This window comes from Equus przewalskii, unplaced genomic scaffold (assembly GCF_037783145.1).
Source record: "Equus przewalskii isolate Varuska unplaced genomic scaffold, EquPr2 contig_R1839, whole genome shotgun sequence".
NCBI lineage: Eukaryota > Metazoa > Chordata > Mammalia > Perissodactyla > Equidae > Equus > Equus przewalskii.
This window is the reverse complement of record NW_027228439.1, coordinates 133,281-142,283: the sequence shown is the minus strand read 5'-3', so window position 1 is coordinate 142,283 and position 9,003 is coordinate 133,281. Positions and strand designations below refer to the sequence as shown.

Below are 9,003 nucleotides of genomic sequence, written 5' to 3'. Positions count from 1 at the left end.
ATAAGAACATTAATTTTTTTATTACAGATATTAAGATAGTATAAAATTGCAGAGAACATTCCATCATCTCTAATCAAACTCCCTGGAACCAATAATTGGTTCAGAAACTTTTAGCTGTGTGAACTTGGGCAAGTTCTTGAGTTCTAACTCAGTTTTCTTGTCTGTGAAACCCAAATGAAATAAACAGAACCAACATCATAGTGTTAATGTGACTATTGAGTTACTACAAATATAGATATATAAAGTATTTAGACCATGGTCTGATGTAAAGCAGATATTATACACTTATTTTTTTTATTGTTACTATTACAGCATTTCAAAAGTGAAACATTGTGATTTAAATAGTTGCCAAAAAAGAGTGTTGATGAAACTTGGCTCAATTTCCTGAATGATTTATAGAATAACATTAACTCCTGTCCTCTGTAACTGATTTGCTTGTTTTATGTTCTCTTTCCTGACAAGGTAAATTAGGTACTAAAAACAGATGTGCGTATCTGTCTGTCCCCTTCCAACAAATGCACAGTAACGTTAGTGTAGGGCTACAGGTTCAGTATAAGGTATTTAAATGAGTTGGAAGATAAATGTTACGAGAATGAATGGATCACCATGGAAGGTTGTAGTTACACAACTTTGGAATATTTCCTATCAATAGATTTTTATTTTTTTCAGGAACATTTGCATTTCTTTCTAAATCCAGAGCAGGAAAAATTTCATTCTGCCATTCAGTAGTTTTTTTCAATATTATTTGTCTGTCATAAAGTGTTTGGATCTCCTGGCCTTTGGTTACAGACCTCCCATTAGCAGAGACCAGGTGTTCTACTTTTGCAGAGGATTTATCTTCCCAAACAGTCTCCAGACAGCACCTTTGATCTCCTTGTTTCTAAGACTGTATATGATGGGATTCAGGAAGGGAGGCAAAACTGTATATGCCATACCAATCATCAAATCTCGAATGGAAGAAGTTTTGGTAATTGACCCTAAGGCAGCAAAGAGCCCTGTGGTGAGGAAGAGGATGATGACAGTCTGCTCGTCTCTCTCCTGAAGGGATTCTGAGCACTGTTGAGAAGATCCGGATATAGGAGGTGATTATAAGAACAAAGCATATCAGCACCAAGCTGGAGCTCAGAGCTAGGGTCACAAACTCAACAAAGAAAACATCACAGGAAACCAGGGCCAACATGTGAGGGATGTCACAGAAGAACTGGTGGATCATGTTGGATCTTGAAATGGGCTCCCAAAACATGTTCCCAGTGTGGACTGCTGCATAAGAAAAACAACTTAGCCAGGCAATGACTGCCATCTGGTGGCATTTTCCTGATGTCATAAGTGGCTCCATATTGGAGGGGGTGGCAAATGGCAACATAGCGGTCATAGGACATGACAGTGAGAAAGGCCAGTTCAGCAGATGCAAAAGCAAAGAAAAAGTAGACTCGAGACACACAGCCAAGATAAGAGATGGAGCTGCTGTGGGTCAGAGAGCTGTGGACTGACAGGCACGGTGACTGAGATGTAGCACAAATCCAAAAAGGAGAGGTTCCTTAGGAAGAAGTACATGGGCGTGTGAAGATACTGATGAAGAGTAATGAGCATGATGATGAGAAGGTTCCCCACCAGAGCTGCCAGATAAATCAGCAGAAACAGTCCAGCAAGTAGCATCTGTAGCTCCCAGACATCAGAAAACCCCATGAGGAGGAATTCTGTCACTTCCGTGAGATTGTCCATTGGGTAGGTAAATCTATGTCCTGATTGTTAGCGGAAAAAATACACAAAGATTAAAAATGAGGCAAATAAAAATGAACACAATGTTGTATTAATACAATGTTATAAAAATAATATTCCTCTAATTGAAGTAGTCAATATCTTCTACATTGCTTAAGCAAATGGAGTGATGGTAGATGAATTTTTCACATAAGAAGATTCTGAGTGAGGTATGTCTAAGACTTTAATAGTTAAGTAAGTAAATTCCCAGAGCTTTTGATTAGAATTGCATATTTACTGTGAAGTACTCCTCAAAACATGAGATCAAGACTTTTTCATCAAATAGGGTGCTTGTTATAGATATAGATTTTCAGGTCCCAAGGAAAATCTACTAAATAAGAATTTGTGAGATAAAACCAACAATTTTCCTTCTATACAAGTTTCTGGGTATATTTTTAATACAAAGCTTGAAATTATAATGGTTGCAAGTCCTGGGAGGAGTCAGCTCTCTTTAGCTTTTTCTTGAATAACTTTGGTGGTATGCCACTTTAAAGTGGGGATTTATTGTTTACGTTATAGAATGAATATGGAATACAATTTTAAAACCCATTATGAATAGTTCTCATATGGAAAAGAGGGAAGTTTGCTTTGTGTGAATGCATAAGAAATGACACTTAGTACAATAAAAACACCACAATCTTTGTGTAGCTTCCTTTCTGTGCCATATCTGTTATCTGCAGATTAAATACATTAACTCAATCTAATATTCACAATGGCACAACGGAGTAAAATGTGTTACTATTATTTCCATTCTACAGAAGGTGAAACTAAGACAAAGCAAGGTCAAGTAGCTTGCCCAAGACCACTCAAAAAGCCAGATCCTGCGCCAGCACTCAAATCAAGGTAGTCCATCTCCGGGATCAGTGTCGCTAACCTCTGCATTCTACTAATCTACTTTAATGGGTAATAATTTTGACCAACAAAACTTCATGGACTTTTTCTATATATTAATTGATGATCATCATATCTTTGCTTTTTCTCAGTGGTGCTGTCTGCATGTTTAAAACATACATGCTTGTCTGCGTCACAGTCATTTGCATGTTAGATTCACTCTACATGACTCTAAAGTATTGTAACCCACAATTTAATAAGTTGTTTCCTATTATAGCCAACTTTAAAGTCAATTTAAAATAAGCTTAGTGATTATCCCTTTTAATCAGCATTGTTTCATTATCTCATTCCATTAGTGATAAATAAAGCACATAAATGAATGCTATCCTTTGTGATTAGGCAAACGTGAATGAATGTTATCATTATTTACAGGAAAGGTAGAAACCCTTTTTTATGACATATTTTGAAGATAATCTTCTTTCCATAGGTTATAAATAACATAGTCAGTATGAAACACTTCATTGTATCATTAAAACAAATTTTTAAAAAGAATAGTATGCTCACACAAAGTCAAATAATGAGCAATAAATATTTGCAATGTAAATGACAAAGAAGCAGTATCCACTCCCCAACAAAAAAAGTAACTATGAGAACAAATTAACATAAAAGAAAAATATGGGCAAAGTGTCTGAACAAGCCGTTCATAAACAGAAAAATTAATGCTCAATTACTACTTCAAAAATACGTCCAGAAGTTCTCATTATGAAAATGTACATTAAAACCTGAATAAGATGCTCTTTTTCTGCTCATTGCCTTAGAAAATATAATGCACATAAATCTTACCATAAAGGCTGAATAAAGACGTGAAGGGATGAAACGCTCCTTTGCTGCTGTTCTCTGTGTAAGCAGTCTACGTGCTGTGGAGTGTCGTTGGGCAATATTTACCACAATTAAGATGTGCAAGTTTCGAGCAGCAATGCTACTTGTAACAAATACATACTCACTTTTTAAATGACATATTTAAGAATGTCTGTTCTATCATGTTCGAACTCTAAATTCCAATTTCTGGCATATGGATAATATACCCTGTTTAATGCCAGAATGGAACACTCTGTAGCAATAAAATCAAACGTGACAGCTCTGCATACATAAATAAGGGAAATATTAATATGTGTTTGCACAAAAAAAGCACGCTGAAAGCTATTACATATAAAGTGTTCCCAATCATGTCAGTTTAAACATTCAGAAGACTATAGTATATTATTTATGGATACATACATATATGGAAATTGTATAAATCTGTTAAAGAATTAATACAGAGTACCCATTAATCGACATGGTATAGAAGAGGACAGAAAAGAGAATAAAGGGGAATAAAAATTGAGCATCAACTATATCTGAAATATTTTAATGTTTAAACCTTAGGGCAAACACAAAAATATTAACATGATGAAATTAAATACTGGTTATTAATCATTTGGTATATTCCCTCTTTCCAGATTTGAAAGATTACTATTGATATTGTGTATATTCATGTAAAGAAGCAATTAGAATTCTTTTGTGTATTATGAAATGGATTCAACCTTTTAAATCACTGATAGAATTCAGTGAGAAGAGGCCAAACTGTTTTCTTTGGCATTACGGATCCAATAAGATACCCCACGTATTAAAACAGAAGAATCCAGGAAAATACGGAGATTTAATAAAAGATGTTATTGGGGCCTCAGTTGAGTGTTAAATTATTTATTATTAATTTCTTCATATTTTGTTATATTATAATAATGTTTTTAACAATGTGTAGTAATTTAAAACTGAATTTTTGTGTTCTCTTTTTATTGTTCATAGAATTTAGAGAAACAAGTAATAAAATGCTCATTTATTGCTTTTTATTATGACAGTCCCAACTACACAGTCAAGACTTGTAGCTTCTCCTTAAAGCAAAACAAACACACACACACACACACACACACACACTCACAAAACCCTTTCAGGCTGAATCAGCAGTAGGATACAATCCTCCAGGTTAACTTTTCCGCAGTAGATGTAAAATTCTACACAACTGCCACATGGCAGATTCCTCATAACGTATTGTCTAAAGGATGAGAAAATAAACGTCCTAATTTCTTATCTCTTATAGTCACATTTTCATCATTCTAAAAGGAAAAAATGCATAATTTATATATAATGTGTGTTTATTTTTTACTAAAAACTTATTAAATCAATATTTTTAAATTGCAGCCAATTTAGAATTAAGAGCATAGAAAATGAATTTATAGATGTATAAACATAAATACATTATCATTATGAAATATAAATAATATATACAATATATCTTATTCCAAATATTAGGCAAATTGGTTGACACATTTGTTTAGTAAATGGCTGGTGGTTAACAGATACAAAAGGTACAATTCTCTTCCACACATATACATGCATCATCAATTGTTAGATATAATTTGTGAATTTTAAAAGCATTGTTTTTAACAGTAAAGCATTTGTTAAATATTTATAAAAGTTTCTTGCATTTGAGTCTGTGTATTTTATTTCATATTTTTTCTTTTTAATTTTTATTGTGTTTATGATAGTTTGCACCCTTGCGAAATTTCAGTTGTACATTATTGTTTGTCAGTCACGTTGTAGGTGCACCACTTCACCCTTTGTGCCCATCCCCCAACCTCCCCTTTCCCCTAGTAACCGCTAATCTGTTCTCTTTATTCTACATATTTAACTTCCACATGTGAGTGGAGTCATACAGAGATTGTCTTTCTCTATCTGGCTTATTTCACTTAACATAATTCCCTCAAGGTCCATCCATGTTGTTGTGAATGGGACTATGTTATTCTTTTTTATGGCTGAGTAGTATTCTATTGTATGTATATACCATATCTTCTTTATCCAATCAACAGTTGATGGGCACTTAGGTTGCTTCCACATGTTGGCTATTGTAAATAATGCTGCAATGAACATAGGGGTGCATGGGACGTTTGGGATTGCTGACTTCAAGTTTTTTGGATAGATTCCCAGTAGTGGGATGGCTGGGTCATATGGTATTTCTGTTTTTAATTTTTTGAAAAATCTCCATACTGTTTTCCATAGTGGCTGCACCAGTTTGCATTCCCACAGCAGTGTATAAGGGTTCCTTTTACTCCGTAACCTCTCCAACATGTTACTTTTTGTTCTGGTTATTTTTGCCATTTTAATAGCTGTAAGGTGATATCTTAGTGTCCTTTTGATTTGCATTTCCCTGATGATCGGTGACGATGAGCATCTTTCCATGTGCCTGTTGGCCATCCACATATCTTTTTGGAGAAATGTCTGTTCATATCTCCTGCCCAATTTTTGATAGGGTTGTTTGATTTTTTCTGGTTGAGTTGTGTGAGTTCTTTATATAGTATGGAAATTAACCCTTTGTTGGATATATGATTTGAAAGTATTTTTTCCCAGTTGGTGGGTTGTTCTTTTGTTTCAATCCTGTTTTCCCTTGCCTTGAAGAAGCTCTTTACTCTGATGAAGTCCCATTTGTTTATTCTTTCTATTGTTTCCCTTTTCTGAGAAGACATGGTATCTGAAAAGATCCTTTTAATACTGATGTCAAAGAGTGTACTGCCTACATTTTCTTCTAGAAGCCTTATGGTTTCAGGTCTCCCCTTTAGGTCTTTGATCCATTTTGAGTTTATTTTGTTGAATGATGAAAAAGAATGATCAATTTTCATTCTTTTGCATGTGGCTTTCCAGTTTTCCCAGCACCATTTCTTGAAGAGACATTCTTTTCTCCATTGTAGGCCCTCAGCTCCTTTGTTGAAGATAAGCTGTCCACACATGTGTAGTTTTATTTCTGGGCTTTCAATTCTGTTCCATTGATCTGTGCACCTGTTTTTGTACCAGTACCATGCTGTTTTGATTACTGTAGCTTTGTAGTATGTTTTGAAGTCAGGGATTGTGATGCCTCCAGCTTTGTTCTCTTCTCTCAGGATTATTTTAGCAATTCTGGATCTTTTCTTGCCCCATATGAATTTTAGGATTCTTTGTTCTATTTCTGTAAAGAATGTCATTGGGATTCCGATTGGGATTGAGTTGAATTTGTAGATTGCTTTAGGTAATATGGACATTTTAACTATGCTTATTCTTCCAATCCATGTGCATGGAATGTCTTTCCATCTCATTTTGTCTTCATCAATTTCTTTCAGGAAAGTCTTGTAGTTTTCATTGTATAGTTCTTTCACTTCCTTGGTTAAATTTACCCAAAAATATTTTATTCTTTTTGTGGTGATTGTGAATGGGATTGTCTTCTTCTGTTCTCTTTCTGTTAGATAGATAGATAGATAGATAGATATAGATACACACACACAGCTAAAGTCTAAATAAGGAAAATAACAAGGTCATATTTCCATCTGCCACAATACAAAAAAATGTACTAATCTTTTCCACAGAAGAGGAAGCAAAGTCTTTTGGTGATATGCACTCTACTCCTTTATATTGTGTAACCTAAACACTATTACACAAAGTTAATAATACTTAAATACTATGGTATAAAGTCAATGCATCTTTTATATAAGATAAAGGGATAAGAGAGGGAAGAAAACAAGGATATTTAATACACATGCACATTATAACAACATATAGAAGAAATAAGAAATACAGTTTTTGTTTATCTAATTGGTTGTACGCTCATAGCTGGTACTTAAAAATATCTCTTCCACTCCCAGTTCCTTATTACTTTCGCCCTCAGCATGTAGCTTCACTAGTCATGATTCTATACCTACTGGGATAATCCAGATACTCACTCCTGAAGGATTTGGACCATTAGTAGTCCTGCTTGAGTTGAGTTTTTGTAGCTTTCTATTGACTTCAACAGCAGAGAATGATAGTAAGAAGAGACATACTAAGGGAGCTCCTATATTCCAGAGAATATACTTATTATGGAGTAGTCGTTCAATTTTTCCTTGGTTTTCAGGATTGATCACCCCTTCCAGCATAGTAACTCTCTTTGTTTCCTCTTGGTCCAGAGGCACGAGAAGCCCAACACAGCCAGATAGCAACCATAGCATAAGGCTCAAGTGAATCATTATTTCTCCTGGTGGAAGCATTCCCCTCTTTGGAACTAAGACTCTAGACAAGCAGAGAATAAGGTTGTGAGGATAAGACGTAACATTCTGCTAGTGGATCACTAGGGGTAAATGGTGAGTCTCTCATTTCTACAACTTTGTCACTGGATTCATGATCTGGCCTATGGAAGAAACAGTAACATAGTGGATGCAGATTCAGAGTACATACAGCCTTCTGGAGATGTGACAAATGCCATTTCAGGACTTAATTTCTTTCTATAATGCATAATAGTTAAAAACAGTAAGAGGAAAATATAAATTAATCTATTACCTAGAGAAATACAAAAAGTCTATGAATTTGAGATCAATTAATAAATATATTTTTAAAGGATGATGGACAAGTATACCCTTCCAATGGGGCAAAAAAACCTTGAAGAGTTAGTTAATGAGGGGAGTTTTGGAATGTTTGAATAGAAAAATGAGATTTTCATGGTGGTCATGTTAATTTACTATCATGCTGAATAAAATTAAGTGAGTCCAGCAGTTCATTCAACATGTTAAAACAAGTTCTTTTGTTTCCTAATCAGGAAAGAGCCTTCAGTTAGATCATAGAAGGGTCTTGGCCAGGAGTCAATCAAGGTCCGCTGATCTCTGCTTCAGCAGGTTAGACCATGTTATGACACACTATATTGGTCTGTTCTATCACCTCTTGGAAAGTGCTACATTATGTGGATTTTGTTTTTCCTTTTTAACCCTCTCTTGGCTTTCCCGTTTCTGAAGTGGATGGAATACCACACTCAGCACAGGCAAGTAGTAATTAGGTCGATGCAACCATCTTGGTTTCAGGATTCATACCCATGACGTTCCATTGTGCTGTTTCCAAGTTATTCAATCATCTTTTGACATCTGGTGCATGAAATGGCCAGATGGAAGATGTGGGAAAACCATGTTTATACTACACCCTAGAGCAGCAAAGATTAAGACAAAGTAACATAACTAATCAATGCAAGGTGACTCTTAACCAGCCTCCTTTTTGTCAAGCCCAGATTATGTGAAAAAATTATATGGCTGGTTTGACTCACCTTGGACAATCAAATGACATGATTCTTAATTTTTAAATAGGGATACTAAGACATGTCAGCCAGTACATATGCGCTACCTTATTTGCTCAGGAAATAAGTCATAATAATTCTACTGTCCTGCCACTTAAAGTTGGCCATGTTAAACTTTTTTTTTTAATTTTGAGCTATTTTATTTTTAATATTTATTTGAAAATTCAATGTTGTCATCATGAGGGAAAACAAAATTTGTTGGATTTTCTTATATATAATCCATGGTTTGGTATTATTTGTTTTTCTCTCCTTTCCTT

At 34.7% G+C, this 9,003-nt stretch overlaps 1 pseudogene; it reads right to left on the bottom strand.

The window, feature by feature from the left end:
- Positions 1 to 778: 778 nt before the first annotated feature.
- LOC103545297 (olfactory receptor 14I1-like) lies at positions 779 to 1,722 on the bottom strand (annotated as a pseudogene).
- Between the last annotated feature and the right edge of the window lie 7,281 nt (positions 1,723 to 9,003).